Source organism: Pectinophora gossypiella, unplaced genomic scaffold (genome assembly GCF_024362695.1).
Source record: "Pectinophora gossypiella unplaced genomic scaffold, ilPecGoss1.1 Pgos_48, whole genome shotgun sequence".
Taxonomy (NCBI): domain Eukaryota; kingdom Metazoa; phylum Arthropoda; class Insecta; order Lepidoptera; family Gelechiidae; genus Pectinophora; species Pectinophora gossypiella.
In genome coordinates, this window is record NW_026063258.1 from 339,878 (window position 1) to 358,149 (window position 18,272).

The window sequence follows — 18,272 nt, forward strand, 5'->3', positions numbered from 1 at the left end:
TTCTGCTTTTCCGGTGACATGGGATAAGGTCTACACTTGACCGGTGGCGCAACCCCAGTGTCGATGACATGCTGAGTAAGATGCGTCCTACCTAAACTCTTGCGCTCAAAAGAAATGTCATGAAATTTCGTTATCATAACTCCGCTAACTCCTTGTGATCATTGGGAAGACTGTCATAAGCTTGTATAGAGTTGACTGGCATTTCTAAAAACTTTTGTGGACCTCTCATGTAAGAAACGCTTTCAAAAATTTCTGGCATCAAATTGTATGCCCGCCAAAAGTCTACGCCTAAAATAACATTTAACTTAATGCTGGGTATTATATAAAACTTCAAAATTTTGGTTACACCATTAAATGTAATGGGCAACATTAAAAATCCTGTAGAGGTACACTGGGAACCATCCGCAACAGTTACATTAGTGTCTTTCCCAGATTGTACTGTGAAACCTAATGATTTAAAATATGTATGTGCTCCATTACCTAAAATTGAAATTGCTGCACCTGAGTCCAGTAATCCATAAATTGTCAAATCCAGGACATTAAGTTTTAAATATGGTCGAACGTCATCATCATTGGGCTCGAACAAAACGGAAGCTACGTTGTTAAGCTTAAAATAATTAGTTACTACCTGTAACCATTGTTTCCAATCCCCATCTTCGACCTTCGATGGAGGATCGGCGTTATTGTCCGAGCAACCTAGTTTTTTGGGTTATTACATTTTGGGCACGACCTTACCGTAAACCCAAAATGACCGCATTTAAAACATTTAACTGTCTTGTCCCTACACCTTGCGGTTGAGTGAATAGACACCTTACATCTTTTACAAAATACTGTCTTGTTACCCGCGGATCTAGTTTCATAACTACCAGGCTTTTCATTATTTGGCGGTTGTCGCTGCCTAAAAGTTTGAGCCTGATTTGTTGGCTGAACTACCGAAACCTGTTCGGTTTCCCTACTATCGGCGGATTCGCTGACGGGCATTACAGGTTTCGTTTTACCCTTGTAAACAAAGTCACTGTTTAAACTAGACTGCATAGGTGGTTCGACAAACAGCTGTGTCATTTGTCGCGCAGATTCTATTTTACGGCATTTATCTTTTAGTTCAGCTATCGTAGATATGTCGTGAAATGCTAACTGCTCTCTAAAAACGGGTCTAATATTATGTATTAAAATTTCCAATTTGTCATTATCCGAAAGGGGTCGTTTCAATTGTGAAAACATACAGTTCATAACTGCAAAATAGATGTGTGTTGGTTCATCCTGTCCTTGGGTGCGAGCTCTAATCTCCCCCAGCAAACGATAATCGAAATCAACGGGTAAGAATTCCTGGACTAAAAGCTCACTTAATTCCTGCCAAGACGAAACCTGCTCCTTAACACCTCTAAACCATAGAAGAAAAGAAACCTTGATCCGAAAAGAAACAAAAGGCGGACCTGAAAAGTACATTATCACTAACTCCGAACGCTGAGGCGCGTTCACTTATGGATTGCAAAAACGTATGTGGACTCGTACGGCCGTCGAATTTAATGTTCCACTTCATTAAATTAATTGCTGAACCATCTGTCCCTTTTACCCGGTTTTCCTCTTCTGGGTCGATGACGTTTTTTGTTGTCAACAATTTCTCCAATGAGTGACCGCAAGCTATAAGATTTTTATTCAGCTTCAATTTTATGTCCCTATCGACAGACTCCGTGCATACTACACGCTCAAGACGGTGATGAAGATGATTATACAAACCCCTAGCACGCATAAGGTGATGACGTTCCCTAGACTTCACTGCTAAATCAAGTTTTGCCTGCAGCTCCTTCAGCTTTTCGGTGATGATTGGGAATTCTGCCTGTGGTTTTCGTTCATCGTCCATTATTTTCAAGATGCAACATAAACACAAACAATTCACACAAAATCCCATCACTTTTAATAATAAAAAAAAAATACACTGTCTTCACAAAATGTATTCTTAAAGTTTATGCCAACACCACTTATATTCTAAAATGGTTGTACAGAGCGACAATTTCACCAAGAAGGGCGCCACTGAAACGGAATCTTTTTACTTAGAGAATGGAATTCAATGAAAACTAGTGGGCCGTTAGGTAAAGTATCACTCTGTGACATGACCATAAGATAGCACTAGGTTTTAAACATCTTTCCGTCCTCCTTGTAGGCACCTCACTTACTCGAGGACCTCCGACTATCAGGCCTACCTGAGGCGTCCCGGTATACCGTACAGGTGATGCGTTGAGGCCGGCTCAGGCCAGGGGCGTGCCGGATGTTGGCGGCACAGCGGGCCAACTGTACGCAGCTGGCAGGCTGCACGTCCCCGGTCAACCTCGCAGTCCTTCACCGGGCCTTATGCGGAGTGTTGACAAAAGGAGAGGCGCGGCACATCCACATGCGCGCCGCACAAAGGAAAGCTTCGACGTGCAAACAACCAGGGCAAGCTCCGCCGTAATGAAGCTTGAAATAACTTGCAAACGCAGAAGAAAACAGTAGCAATCTTCATTCACAACATTTGTTGAAATAGTCTGATCCAATCATAAACTTCTTCATAGAACTTAAAAACGTCAGAAAATTAAACAAAACTTTAAAGACGTTAAAACAATTAAAAAACCCCATCTGCAACAAGGAATGGCAATGATTAGCATGTGGTTCAGCTGACAGCGTGGCAAGGCAACTCACGAGTGTAAAACAAAGAAAATAACTTACAGGTTCATCCGGGATAGTTGGGCATCGCTCGGATGAAACCTAAACCCACCCACTGGACCTTAGGCGATGGGATTTCAGTGATGTTGCTGAAAACAAGGACCTCGAGGTTATCACAAAGTTGGTGCAAAAATATGCACGAAGAATTGCGAGGACTCACCATCTCGGTTAAGTTGTTTATTTAAATTGAGACATCGGCTCTTGATGTCGCCGATAAATCGTGGCTTTTAATTTGCCCACATTATAGTTACGGCAGTGGAGTCTCCGGCGCTCTCGCGACGTCCCCACTTTCCAAAACCTGTCTCTCGGCTCAGCCAGCTGTCAGTCTGACACACAAACCAACAATGTTGCCAACCAAAATAAAAATCTACTAAACCATAGATTCGCTGAATCAACGACAATTTTTTGTTTGTTCAAACGATCGACTTGTTTGATCAAAACTTATCCAAAACTAAATCTTTTAATAAATGTTGCAGATAATTTAATATACCAAATTTTGAAGAAAATAAAAATAATTAAAAATATTCGGGCCCATCGATAACCCTGCAGCGCCATCTGTGATCTGTGAAACAACATTATATCGCCAGAAACCACAAGATGTCGCTACAAGTCTCGTTGGTCCGAAATGCTTCGTTACAATGTAGATTCAAAATTTATAGGATAAAAAGTAGCCTATGCGTTAATGCAGTAGCTATGTGATATATTTAGCTACCATATTTCATCCGTTCAGCTCTTTAGGGGTTTCGCATTTATAACATTAGTGTGATGAAATAAGTACTTAGATAAATACTTCCTTTAATTATAATCGCCAGTCTCCATTTTTCATGTTTAAACTTGTTAATGTGAAATACAATGCGACAATGAAAACCTAAGCGATTTTGAGTGTGCACGTGCGGTAACATGAGAAGGCGCATATGTGCGGGGCGACGTGGCGACCGCGACGTTGCATCATAATTTATTTCATTTCTATTTCGCTTCTCGTTAGTGCGACACCTTAGAAAATGTCCGCGTCCATGCCGAAAATGAGTTTTCTCGCTATAGTGGGGGATGAAGTCCCAAAATTTACAGTATCAATACAAATTCATCGTCTTTGCCGAGATGGAGATAAGGTCAAAGAAAAAACTCTTGTGAGAAGTATATACGGCGCGCATGATAAAGAAGATCGAGTGCTGGCATCCGCGCTGTACTCATGTTACCTGATGTCAAAGGAGCTGGGTGAACAAGTTGAAACTTGTAGCTTAAATAAGTATGAACAGGTAATATTCGTTTATTGTGTTATTGTGTGCATAAACTACCTATTACTTTATTTTATATGTGTTGAGGGGTATAGTCTAATCCATGGGTTCTCATCGCGAACATTAGGAAACATTGTTCAAAAAAATTTCAATAGATGACGCTAATAGTACCGATAAAGAATTAAAGTTTCTTTAAAAGCCAATAATCGATAAATAGGCACTAAAATTATGTTTTATAATTTAAAAGTTATACTCCAACCAAAAGTTAATCAAAGATATTGGCATTTTATGGAGATTTTTATATTTTTAAATTTATTGGTTACTCTAGCGGATTTACGTCGGAACTACGTCGAGTATGGAGCTTGTTGAGGGGTTGAACGGTCTCGTTTTTATCAACGCCATCTATAATTGTGTGTAAGAAGCTCGCTTAAAGTTGCGCCATCTATCGTTAATTATTGCAACATCGATCTAGCTTTGCCACAGATAATAAAATATTACGTTTTCAAAAGTTTGTGTTTATTTGCAAAATACATTTTTATTGAATTTATTAAATGTTTAGTTGTAATTCCGTTGTAATAATTATGGGAGATACAATATCAAATTTTAAAAATAATATAACCACCTATAGATATCATTAGAAACTAAATTTGAGAACAAAAAAAACGCAACTTTCAAATAACGTAGGTAGGTTAGTACCTACCTACCTATGTTTGAAAATGTTTGTTTTCGTTCGTTTGAATTCCGAGTCGAACGCGCCTTCTACGTTTTGTGTATTGTGATTTACAAACTGACCCTGGACTGAAATCGGACTTTGATTTGTGTGCGTTACCCCAACAAGAAAGTATCTCCTAGAGTTATATGAGTAGAACGTATAGTTGGTGCCTTATCTGCTGTAAATGTGCCCCCACATAAAAAATGTGTGCCCCCTGTCGTTTCGAAAAAAAATCGAAAAAACGATTCTTGCTGGGGTAACGTTTTTCTAGCAGGAAAATTCTAAACGAATGATCGGAGAGAGAAAAACTGTGCATGGCCAGATAGCTTATATGTGTGCCAAAATGTGCCCCCAAAAATAAAATCTGTGCCCCTTCAGATTTTCGAGATATTGCATTTCCTGCTGGAGTAACGTTTTGATGAATAGTATATCTCTAAAACCATTGCATGTGGCCCTGTAGAATAAACATACGCGAGTAGCTCTTAATGTGTGCCCCTTTGTGCCCCAATTAGATTTTAGAAAATATTTATAGTTTTCAAGTTATCGCGGTTTTATGAAAACCCGAAAAAACATCGCAGCGCCTAAATGAGACAAGGCATAACTTCGCTGAAAACTGTATTCGGTCTTTCTTGACGCTAATAATAACCATACAAAGTTTCAAAAATGTTCATGCATGCGTTTTTGAATAATCTTGCTAAAAGTAAAAACGATGGTGTCATAACTTTGACGGAAAAATACAAGGAACTGGCACAATCCCAGATGTGTAGGTGTAAACCAAAATCTTGTGCCTTTAGTCAAAAATATATAGTGAAAATATTGAGCTTCAAATGTTACGCATTAAGTAAATATAAACAAAAAACCAAAATATGTAAACAACGGCTGGTTATCCGACCAAATCTGAATGACTACTAAAAAGCGACGGATTCATACTTAACGAGGACCTTCTTTATTGGACGTATTATACCTAAGCTGTTGTCCTTACAGTCGCGTTCAAAAGTTTTGAGGGCTAATTAAAAAATATATTAAATGCACCTTGTGACTATATAAATGAAACAGCTTGTTGATGTGGAAATTATTATTTTTATTCCCTTAATTTTAATTCTTAAAGTAATTATTGCATCAAATCACAGATCAAATTTCCTACCTATAAATATTATAAATTATTTATTATTAATCACTCTCTTTAAATATTCTTTAGAAAAATTTCCTATTCGAGTTGACATTATTGTATAGTAAAATTGTCAAAATTGTACGTATGTGAATGAAAGAACGGGTGTGTTAAAAAAAAAAGAAGAAAATAAAAGTAACTTAAAAATAACTCTTGAGAGACTTGTGAAGCGGCTTACATTTCTCTACCGTATCTTTTTTGGGGCAGACTACCCGCCCGTTGGTGGGACGACATTGTGAAGGAGGGCCTGTATCATATTGGGTGAGGTTGGTGCAGGACCGTAGTATGCTGAGGAGAGGCATATACCATATGAACTTTCTTGAAGGTGGGTATTACACTGAAAAATAATGGAAATATTTCTATTTGACTTTTTTTCTTCAGACAATTTAATTCGGCAGTATATATTTCTTGAAGGAACCACGAGCAAAAAAATACTCGTACCTACTAAGGGACCAGGACCACGGGCAATAAACGAGAAACTTGATTTATGTAGGTACGTCTCAGGTCTGAGATGTACGTTCAGCCTTCAGCGTTTAAAATGACGACATAGGTTTTGTACTTGGCCCAAACCAAGTATTGTAATTGGCCCAAAACTCCTGAATCTATTTACCCATTTCCTGACTCTACACTATTTTTATAGGTTGTAAGTTTGTGTATATCCAAAGACTAATAAATTCTCTATGTGTATATCCGTGGATATAAGATGTTGTGCTCAATTTTTTCCAGAAGTACTCCAGCAATTAAGTTTAATACAGTTCTGGTAAAATTTAACCCTGAATAACATACATTTAGCCTGATCGGTCCGCCAGAACTTTTTGAAATATATATATTCTATAGATCAACAAAATTATTACTTACATCATCTAGATAAACAATGGGAACCCCTCCCTGCTTGGTTTATATTATTGTTGTTATGGCTGCCATAGAACATTCTGTAAAAATCAAATCAATTATTTAGTTATTTCGGCTAAAAAGATACAACCCTGTGACTGTGACATGTTGAGTGTTGACGGATTGTGGTCGAGTCTTAGTTTTGGAGACATGAATTCTTGTCATGAATTATTTTTTTACATAGTAACTAGAAGTTATTAAGGGATTATATGTCATCAACCTACCACAAGAAGAGAATTAAATACGTATTATACAAAAAAGTAAACAAATTACTGAATCGCTTTTGACGAAATTTCTATTGGACCAATCGGAAAGTATGTATATCCTTTCAGATGAAAACAAAACAAACATGATTTAGAACATATTAGTTAAAAAATAAATAAATAGGTACAGTAATGAAAAAAAAATCCCAAGTGCTTGATAAGGTACAAGTATTTTTAAATAAGTCAAAACAATGCCATTAAATACTTACCACTGCAGATCGTGCCATAAAATTCACCACCCCTACAACCACATAATTGTTATAAAATGCTTATACGCCACTTTCAACCAACTTAAAAAAACGTAAACAAACAGTATCAGTGCAACTGCATGACTCAACGTAACAGTGTCCTTGGCGTCATAACATAACTGCAACTGTTTACCAATACCAAGTAATAATCCAAACGCACTTCCTAGTCAATAAACACTTTGTATCCATTATTCATAATAGAGCGACGTTACACGTAACTGTCTCTGTCACACTAACACCGTACGCGTACTAGCTGTCTCACTTTCTCTAAGCTACACAAAGCGATTCCTTGCGTGACGACGTCAGCGGACGCCGCGGGGCCAGAGATGTATGTAGCGGTGTGGGGAGGCGAAAAAAGGGAATCTTCTGGTAAATGCTCCAACCAGCCTGCGAAATTCGAATTTTCCTACGTTTTTTTATTTATTTATGTTTATTTGGGATAACAACAGCTTAATCTAAATGTTTTACAATGTTACTAACTAAACCAAAGCCAATAACAGCTATCCTCTAATTATTACTTAAATAAAGGAGTAGAACGTTGTAGTCTTTCCAGTAAGTATTACAGTAATAGGTATAATGATCCATATAACAGCGACTCAGTTACATAATCATTCATAAGCACTGCTGGTGTGCGAGGCACGTGTTTTCTCTCTTATAACAGATAATATTAGTAGATGATTCATTTGTACAATCAGAAGGAAACACAAATGACGAAATAACATAAAGACTATCAGTGAATGTGAAATGTATGCTTGTGGGAAAGGGTGTGTGTAAGGGTGTGTGTGTGCGCAAGATTGTGTATGAATACTAATAGATGTGTGTAAGTAGTTGCACCTATATGCCCTACGGTATCACCTTAGAACCTTGGGATCGGATATGAAGAGCCACATATAGGTACAACCACCTGGAGGCAAGTATACAACTATAAAAGAGTATATGTATAATCGAGATAATATAGGTAATAAATAATAAATATATACCATATATGACAAATATGGACACAGAGAGGAACAGTATGTATACTTAAAATAAATCTCTGTTCGGGTGGGTATGCCTTGTTGGCAGTCCAAAAAGTTAGTGGTCAAAGAATAAATACATTCCGATTACTATGATTGTTCATTAAATAAGGACAAGTACACTTTACTCAAAAATGTTTGTTTAGAAGTTGCGAATGGGTCAATGTCGGCAAACTTTTCATTATAAGTTCGAGAAATACGACTGACTACGGCGTTACTGCCAAAATTAGTGGAATAAAATGGAACATGAAATAATTGGGTATGTCTTGTACGCCGCGCTGGGACACGTAGTGATACTGCAATTTGCAGGCCAGTGCTTGGTTGTATGTTGATTAAAATATTATTCGCGGCTGTAAGACATATGTACTTAGATACAAAATTATAATCATCAATATCATCAATACAATGCTCTAAGTTCATAAAGATGTAGGAATGAGTTTTCCTGTTTTTTCTTTTTTCCTACGCCTTTATTTAGTACGAAAATATTTAGTGTCAGTTTATTTGTTGTCACGAAACGTCGCTGCAATTTGTACAAAAAAAATACGTGTGAATAACAGTGCATTTCGAAATAAAGAAGCGAGTATTATTTTCATAGCATTAGCCTATTAATACAATTCATGTATGTATCGTCTTTATCTGTATATTACAAGTTATTCTGATATTGTGGCTAATTGAGGTTGTTTCTCACGAAAATGCTACACATATGAGTCACATTTCGTCACTCTCATATGACGTAACTCACATCTACGTGTAAAGTTAAAACATGTTTACACTGCGGCTGAAAATTTTAACAAATTATATGCCGGCGGCGTCCGGTGTTATCTCCATACAAAACGTTTCACTAATAAATAAATCCGACATTTACGGAAAATAGATATAAAAGAGTTTTAGTGTAATTTTTTAAAATAATAATTTGGAGGTTTCGAATAAATGCTAAATTTGATCATTAAACCTGCATTTTAGCTCCCTGCCGGACCCTGCTCAATTTGAGCAGTAGGACATAGTTTTAACTCTGCTTTACAATAAATGTGACTTACATTAGTATAAAAATACAGGTATGTCACAAAACAGTTTGGTCACGATTTTGAGCATGTTAGTCACATGTACATTTTATTTGAAAATGGCTCTTATAAATGTACTTAATCATGTGTAAGGTCATAGAAACAGCTATTAAAATATAATCCAATAACAACTTTATTTTATTAGTTATTACTTTTCTACTTCAGTGTACTCAGGCACAACACGTGTGAACCGGTTAGTGAGTAAAGTAAAGAAGGTCATCGATATGTATGAATCCGTCGCTTTTTAGTAGTCATTCAGATTTGGTCGGATAACCAGCCGTTGTTTACATATTTTGGTTTTTTGTTTATATTTACTTAATGCGTAACATTTGAAGCTCAATATTTTCACCATATATTTTTGACTAAAGGCACAAGATTTTGGTTTACACCTACACATCTGGGATTGTGCCAGTTCCTTGTATTTTGCCGTCAAAGTTATGACACCATCGTTTTTACTTTTAGCAAGATTATTCAAAAACGCATGCATGAACATTTTTGAAACTTTGTATGGTTATTATTAGCGTCAAGAAAGACCGAATACAGTTTTCAGCGAAGTTATGCCTTGTCTCATTTAGGCGCTGCGATGTTTTTTCGGGTTTTCATAAAACCGCGATAACTTGAAAACTATAAATATTTTCTAAAATCTAATTGGGGCACAAAGGGGCACACATTAAGAGCTACTCGCGTATGTTTATTCTACAGGGGCACATGCAATGGTTTTAGAGATATACTATTCATCAAAACGTTACTCCAGCAGGAAATGCAATATCTCGAAAATCTGAAGGGGCACAGATTTTATTTTTGGGGGCACATTTTGGCACACATATAAGCTATCTGGCCATGCACAGTTTTTCTCTCTCCGATCATTCGTTTAGAATTTTCCTGCTAGAAAAACGTTACCCCAGCAAGAATCGTTTTTTCGATTTTTTTTCGAAACGACAGGGGGCACACATTTTTTATGTGGGGGCACATTTACAGCAGATAAGGCACCAACTATACGTTCTACTCATATAACTCTAGGAGATACTTTCTTGTTGGGGTAACGCACACCTTTGATTTAGCTTCATGAAACCTCTTTGTGAAACCTGCTTTCACGTAGCGACACAGGAATAGTGGTTATAAAAAATGCCTGCAGACAATTGTTCTTATTATAATTGTACAAATTCTTCGGAACAGAAGTCAATGTTCCGTTTTCCGTGGAATGACGTCAACCGCCTAAAAGTATGGCTTGAGAATTGCGGTAAGTAGTTAAATGTTTACTTTTATTTATTTTTAATATTAAACTGCAAAAAGTTATCAAACAAACAATTTGAAAGAATCAATGACAATCAAGACTGGAATAAAATAAAAAGAAATACCTACTTAACATGGTGGTAAAGTTATTGCCACTCCCCCTATTTGCTAGACTATTATTTTGACAATCGGTTTATCATTTGTCACCATTTAGTTTAACATAATTAATGTAATACTTACAATCAAGCTTTTAAGTATTACATTAATTAGATTTGTCCAAGGCCTTTGACACTGTCCATGTTCCCATCCTTCTTTCGAAACTCGAGGAATGCGGTGTTCGAGGCGTAGCGTATAAAATATTCCAAGACTATCTTGTAAATCGCAATCAACGCGTCAGGGTAGATGGAATTCTAAGTCAATCGTTGCCAATAACATATGGTGTTCCCCAGGGCTCTATTCTGGGGCCCACACTCTTCTTGCTGTATATCAATCAGCTATGCCGGCTCTCCATCCCTAACTGCAGAATATTTACTTACGCAGATGATACCGCTTTACTTATTTCTGGCCCGGGCTGGGATGCAGTACGATCTAATGCTGAAACTGCTCTCCGAATTGTTAGCAACTGGCTATCTATGAATCGCCTCACGTTAAACATAGCCAAAACGACGTATCTTCCTTTTCATATAGGACCAAGAACTCGCCCATCCTCACTGTTTGACTTAAAAATACACAATTGTTCCACGTTAACGACCACATGCTCCTGTCTCCCTTTAGACAGAGCCAATAAGGTAAAATATCTAGGTGTTACTTTGGATGAATGTCTAAATTGGAAACCTCACATAGAAAACTTATCATCAAGATGTAGACGACTTATCTATATCTTTAGATCATTACGTCACTCCGCTGATGCTGACACTCTTCGTGTAGTATATCTTTCACTTTGTCAGTCGATTCTGTCGTACTGCATCCCCGCCTGGGGTGCTGCTGCTAAAACGTTCATGACTACTGTAGAACGGGCACAGCGAGCCATACTAAAAGTAATGTTCTTTAAACATTCTAGATACCCCACTGTTGAATTGTATCAGTTGGCCAAGGTGCTTACGGTTAGGCAGATTTACTTTCTGCGCTCCATATTGCGTAAACATCCAGAAGTCCCCGCATCTCGCGATCCTAACAAACGCACCATTCGTGACATCTGCCCAACAGTTTCATATAGGACAAATTTTGCTACCAAACAGTTCAAAGTTGCAAGTTCTGTGGTGTACAATAAGCTTAATAAAACTATCGACAACATGCATTCTCTCAACAAATATGAACTTAAAAATAAGGTGCAACATTACCTCCTAACCTTAAACTATATGGACACTGAAAAGCTATTGACTACTGGCCAATAGTTTCTTAATTGTTTAATTACCTATATTTAGGAGATATCCTTTTCATGTTAGCCCCGTCCAAATATTTTCATTGGGTATTCCTATCGGCACTATTTACACACATAACCACGCACATACGCATACATTTACACCAATGCAGTGGCTAGCGTATAATAATACCTTTCCGATCCCAAGTCCATATACGACGTAGGGCTGCATTGGTGACTAAATATCACGTTTTTACACACACACACACACACACACTCACACACACAAACACACTCACTCATGCACACATACACACACACTCACACACACACACACACACACACACGCTGTCACACGCACACTATGCAGTAATAACACAGACTAAACATATATTATTACCGTTTCTTACTCCGTATGCTGTTATATTTTATAATTATTATAATAAGCCTTGGTCTGTACCTTAGCACTATAACTTTCCGGACTCGCTGACCCCCCAAAATACAGGTTTTCCTAGTTTGGGGGACAGAGAATCACTATCTGTATCAAAACTCTGTACGATCAACTGCTATTGTAACTTTTCGTTTGTGTTATTTTTGGAAATAAACACTTATTATTAAAAAAAAAAAAAAAAAAAAAAGCTGAGATCAACAGTTTAGAGCAGTAGAACAGGTTTTTCTGTCTGAAGAACATAATATAATTAGGTATTGTGCTCAATGTCAATTTGGAATTATTAAATTAACTTTTGTACAATTGGGTAACATATTCTTACTGGGAACTACTAAAGCACTGGAATAGTCAAAAACTTGTAAAGTACCTACTATATGCCAATACTGTATGCGATGCATTTATATTTCCAAGTGAACTGTGGAATAAAAGGGACAAAAGTTAAAAAAAGTCAATCAAGTACATAATTATTTCTGAATTTTGGACTGTTTTATTGAACAGTTTATAGACCAGGGCGGTTAAAATACCCACATTGAAGCAATTCATCTATGTAAGCAATATTGCAGTTTCACATTTGTGCATATAAAAGTAAGTGTGCGATGCAAACAAATATCAAATAGCAATATTGCTTTCGTAGATGATTTGCTTTGATGTAGCCATTTTGACACCCCAGATATCTACTTACACATTTACTTTTAATTTAAGTTGAAAATAAATAAAAATAAAACATTAATTTATTTCTTCTTATACAGTCTTAATAGGTACCTAAGATAAATTACTATCTACCAAACCTACAGTTTTATACCAATTTCACACATCGGGACTGTGTACAGAAGCCAGGAACACCTCATTTGGGTTATACCTAGTATCTTGGTCTCGCTCACGCCTGACCACCTTTCAGCAGGTACCAATCTATACATACATTATGTATAGGTAGGTACCTACAAGAACTTAATAAGACATGTCAAAAGTTGCTGTTTTAGTGGATTCTGCCTCTGTGTATTATTGATTAGAACATTAGGCTTATGATCTGGAGGTCCGGATACTGTTCCTGAAATATCAGGAATAATAATCAAAATTACTTTGTGAGATTATACATCACAAATCAAATATTTTTAATGATCACAAACAGTTAGACCATACAAAAATTTATGCAACATACCTACTACAGTACAAATGGGAGGCCTGTTTAAGCAATTTCTTCCAGGCAACCACTACCAAGATCCAACCATTAATCTTTGTTTAGTTATGACATTGCGGACTAAGTCACTTATTTGTCCGAAAAAGTAAGAGTAAGCTTTGCTTCAGAAATTATATAGTTGGTCCGGGCTACCACCAAAACGATTACCTCCTGTTATTTGAGGGTAGAGGGTAGAGACGATCCAGCAGTGGAACATCTATAGGCTATTTATGTTTTATTGAACACTAGCTGGTACCCGCGACTTCGTCTGCGTACTTTTAATTTGAATATTAAGGATTATATAAAAGGAACGGTATAGCATGTGATTAAAAGAGAGTAAGTAGGTATATTTAAAAAAAATAAAAAATATCTGTTTACAGTCGTTATAAAGTACCTATGTATTCTATTGAGTGGCAGAAATTACCTAGGAATATTTATCGGTCCCTTATGTCCAAGACACTTACAGGGGTCAGCGTCACGTTGTGTACAAAAATATTTTAAAATGACCTAATTTAAAACTTTTTTGTACACAACGTTTGCTATTTTGTTATTATTTGTTAAAATGTAGAAATTGTTTGGACTCGACACTCGCGAGCAGGCCACGTATACACCACGTGCGCTCCCCCACCACAAGACAGCGCCGTTGACTGCCGCCAAACTTCGGCGAATGTGCGCGACGACGAACGACGACCGACGGCAGTGGCGGCGATGCAGAGTATTCGTTAAAAGGAACTTTATCTACAAAAGCCAAATTTTTTTAACTTGATACACCCAAAACTACTAAATATCATGTTCCTAGGTTCAGTGGTTAATATTTTGTATACAAAAAGTTTGGCTTCGTAGTTCCCGTTCCGAATCCGTTCCGTTCCGTTCGAATTTCGGAAAATCCGTTTGTTGAAAAACTCTGCACATCCTAAGAGACCTACGTACCAAGTTTCATGGTTTTATCTTCAAAAATGACGAATACCCATACAAACATTCAACCCGTATTTCACCCCCATACTGGTAAAAATTTCAAAATGCTTGAACAAACGATTTTTTGTTTGTTATTTAGTGCCTAAACACAAAATTTAATATTTTTATCTTGAAAAATGACGAACCTCATAAAAAATTTCAACACCTATTTCATCCCCTCAAAGATCGAATTTTCAAAAACGCTTTAACAAATTGTTTTTTTATTTCTTATCAAGTTCCTAAATATAAAGTTTCGTGGTTTTATCCCCAAAAATGACGAACTCCCATACAAACTTTCAACCCTCATTTCACCCCCTCACTGGTCGAAATTTCAGCAACGCTAGAACAAATGTTTAATTATTTTTTATCAAGTGCTTAAATATAAAGTTTCATGGATTTATATTTTAAAATTAAAATATCCCATACAAACTTTCAACCCCTATTTCAATCTCTTCGTCCCTTCTTTTCGCAATAAAAGGTATCCTATTTTCTTTCTCAGGGTCTAAAGATTGTCTGTGCCAAATTTAATCAAAATCGGTTGAGAGGTTTAAGCGGGAAAGCGTAACAGACAGACAGACAGACAGAGTTACTTTCGCATTTATAATATTAGTAAGGATTATTTTCCCTCGTTAAATAGTAAACAAACTAAGTGTAGGTGTTATAATTTCGTTGACGAACTGATTACCTATCCGTTTCTTTGTCTAAAATGAGTATTACCTTATTACTATGATTGATTACTGGGCTTAAAGTTCGTATAAATGTCTATCGAATTACCTCCTCAAGTTTAAAGCGTAGCTAGTCATGTAGTACTATATTAATTATGTGGTGTAAGTAATTAGATTTTATCTGTATGTAATGTAACAGTCAGTTGAATAAAAAAACTTATACAAATCAGATCAATTAATTGGCGTAATGTGATTCTAGAAAGAGTTTTAATGTTAATAGATAGCTAGCTATAGCTATGTGTAGGTTCCTGTAGGAATCCATACTAATATTATAAATGCGAAAGTAACTCTGTCTGTCTGTCTGTCTGTCTGTCTGTCTGTCTGTCTGTCTGTCTGTCTGTCTGTTACTCTTTCACGCCTAAACGGCTCAACTGATTTTCATGAAATTTGGTATGGTGATAGATGATAACCTAGAAATGGTCATAGGCTATAAATAATCACGCCATCGTTCTTAGGGGGTAGGCAGTTGGCAGATAACTAAATTGATTTAGTGAATTGTAGTCGTTTTTGTTGGGACTTTTGCTCTTTCACGTCTAAACGGCTGAACGGATTTTAATGAAATTTAGTAAGGTAATAGTTGGTTATCTAAAAACGGTTGTACGATCAAATTGATCACGTCATCGTACTTAGGGGGTAGGAAGTAGGCAGAAAACTGAATTGAGTTAGTGATTTTTTTATGGTTTTTGCTGGGAGTTTTGTCTATCATGCCTAAACGGCTCAACGGATTTTGATGAAATTTAGTTAGCTGATAGATAGTAATCTAGAAAAGGATATGGCCTATTAATATTTATGCTATCGTACTTAAGGCGTAGGCAGTAGACAGAAAACTAGGTTAGTGATTTTTAATTGTTTGTTTTAAAAGTTTGCCTCATTCACGCCTTAACGTCTGAACGGAATTTTATAAGACTTGGTTAATTTAAAGATAGGATCTTAGGCACGGACACAGGCTACTTTTTATGGCGGGAAAATACCTCATTCCCGCGGAAATCTAGATTTCGTGATCGTGTCAAGAAGCGCATGACGCCATAGCTACTGGAATGATTTCGATGTTTTTTTTTAAACTGAGTGACCTCAAGTTAGTATTTGATCACTTTTCTAACTTAGAGGGTAGGTAGGCGCCATAATTTAGGGAATTTATGATAAAATTTTGATGCAACTGTCTTTATTAAACAGTTATATCTCATTCCTACAGGAACCTACACATAGCTATAGCTAGCTATCTATTAACATTAAAACTCTTTCTAGAATCACATTACGCCAATTAATTGATCTGATTTGTATAAGTTTTTTTATTCAACTGACTGTTACATTACATACAGATAAAATCTAATTACTTACACCACATAATTAATATAGTACTACATGACTAGCTACGCTTTAAACTTGAGGAGGTAATTCGATAGACATTTATACGAACTTTAAGCCCAGTAATCAATCATAGTAATAAGGTAATACTCATTTTAGACAAAGAAACGGATAGGTAATCAGTTCGTCAACGAAATTATAACACCTACACTTAGTTTGTTTACTATTTAACGAGGGAAAATAATCCTTACTAATATTATAAATGCGAAAGTAACTCTGTCTGTCTGTCTGTCTGTTACGCTTTCCCGCTTAAACCTCTCAACCGATTTTGATTAAATTTGGCACAGACAATCTTTAGACCCTGAGAAAGAAAATAGGATACCTTTTATTGCGAAAAGAAGGGACGAAGAGATTGAAATAGGGGTTGAAAGTTTGTATGGGATATTTTAATTTTAAAATATAAATCCATGAAACTTTATATTTAAGCACTTGATAAAAAATAATTAAACATTTGTTCTAGCGTTGCTGAAATTTCGACCAGTGAGGGGGTGAAATGAGGGTTGAAAGTTTGTATGGGAGTTCGTCATTTTTGGGGATAAAACCACGAAACTTTATATTTAGGAACTTGATAAGAAATAAAAAAACAATTTGTTAAAGCGTTTTTGAAAATTCGATCTTTGAGGGGATGAAATAGGTGTTGAAATTTTTTATGAGGTTCGTCATTTTTCAAGATAAAAATATTAAATTTTGTGTTTAGGCACTAAATAACAAACAAAAAATCGTTTGTTCAAGCATTTTGAAATTTTTACCAGTATGGGGGTGAAATACGGGTTGAATGTTTGTATGGGTATTCGTCATTTTTGAAGATAAAACCATGAAACTTGATACGTAGGTCTCTTAGGATGTGCAGAGTTTTTCAACAAACGGATTTTCCGAAATTCGAACGGAACGGAACGGATTCGGAACGGGAACTACGAAGCCAAACTTTTTGTATACAAAATATTAACCACTGAACCTAGGAACATGATATTTAGTAGTTTTGGGTGTATCAAGTTAAAAAAATTTGGCTTTTGTAGATAAAGTTCCTTTTAACGAATACTCTGCATCGCCGCCACTGCCGTCGGTCGTCGTTCGTCGTCGCGCACATTCGCCGAAGTGTGGCGGCAGTCAACGGCGCTGTCTTGTGGTGGGGGAGCGCACGTGGTGTATACGTGGCCTGCTCGCGAGTGTCGAGTCCAAACAATTTCTACATTTTAACAAATAATAACAAAATAGCAAACGTTGTGTACAAAAAAGTTTTAAATTAGGTCATTTTAAAATATTTTTGTACACAACGTGACGCTGACCCCTGTAAGTGTCTTGGACATAAGGGACCGATAAATATTCCTAGGTAATTTCTGCCACTCAATGGAATACACCTCATACCTCACCTGGATACCTCAGGGCGGGCTTAGAAGTCGAGGCAGACCGCGTAAAAGATGGTGTGACGACCTCAATGCTTATCGCAAGGATTGGCCGGAGATCGCACAAAGTCGAGAGGAGTGGAAAAATCAAGGGGAGGCCTTTGCCCAGCAGTGGGATCGTATAGGCTAAATAAGATAAGAATGGAATACATAGGTACTTTATAACGACTGTAAACAGATATTTTTTATTTTTTTTAAATATACCTACTTACTCTCTTTTAATCACATGCTATACCGTTCCTTTTATATAATCCTTAATATTCAAATTAAAAGTACGCAGACGAAGTCGCGGGTACCAGCTAGTGAGATATAA

At 36.6% G+C, this 18,272-nt stretch overlaps 1 long non-coding RNA gene across 1 annotated transcript; it reads right to left on the bottom strand.

Annotated features, from left to right (window-relative positions):
• Positions 1–5,971: 5,971 nt before the first annotated feature.
• Positions 5,972–7,312, bottom strand: LOC126381377 (uncharacterized). Its single transcript, XR_007568788.1, has 3 exons — positions 7,179–7,312; positions 6,674–6,747; positions 5,972–6,152 (listed from the first exon to the last, which is right to left on the bottom strand). It is a non-coding gene; the product is annotated as an uncharacterized LOC126381377 (long non-coding RNA).
• Between the last annotated feature and the right edge of the window lie 10,960 nt (positions 7,313–18,272).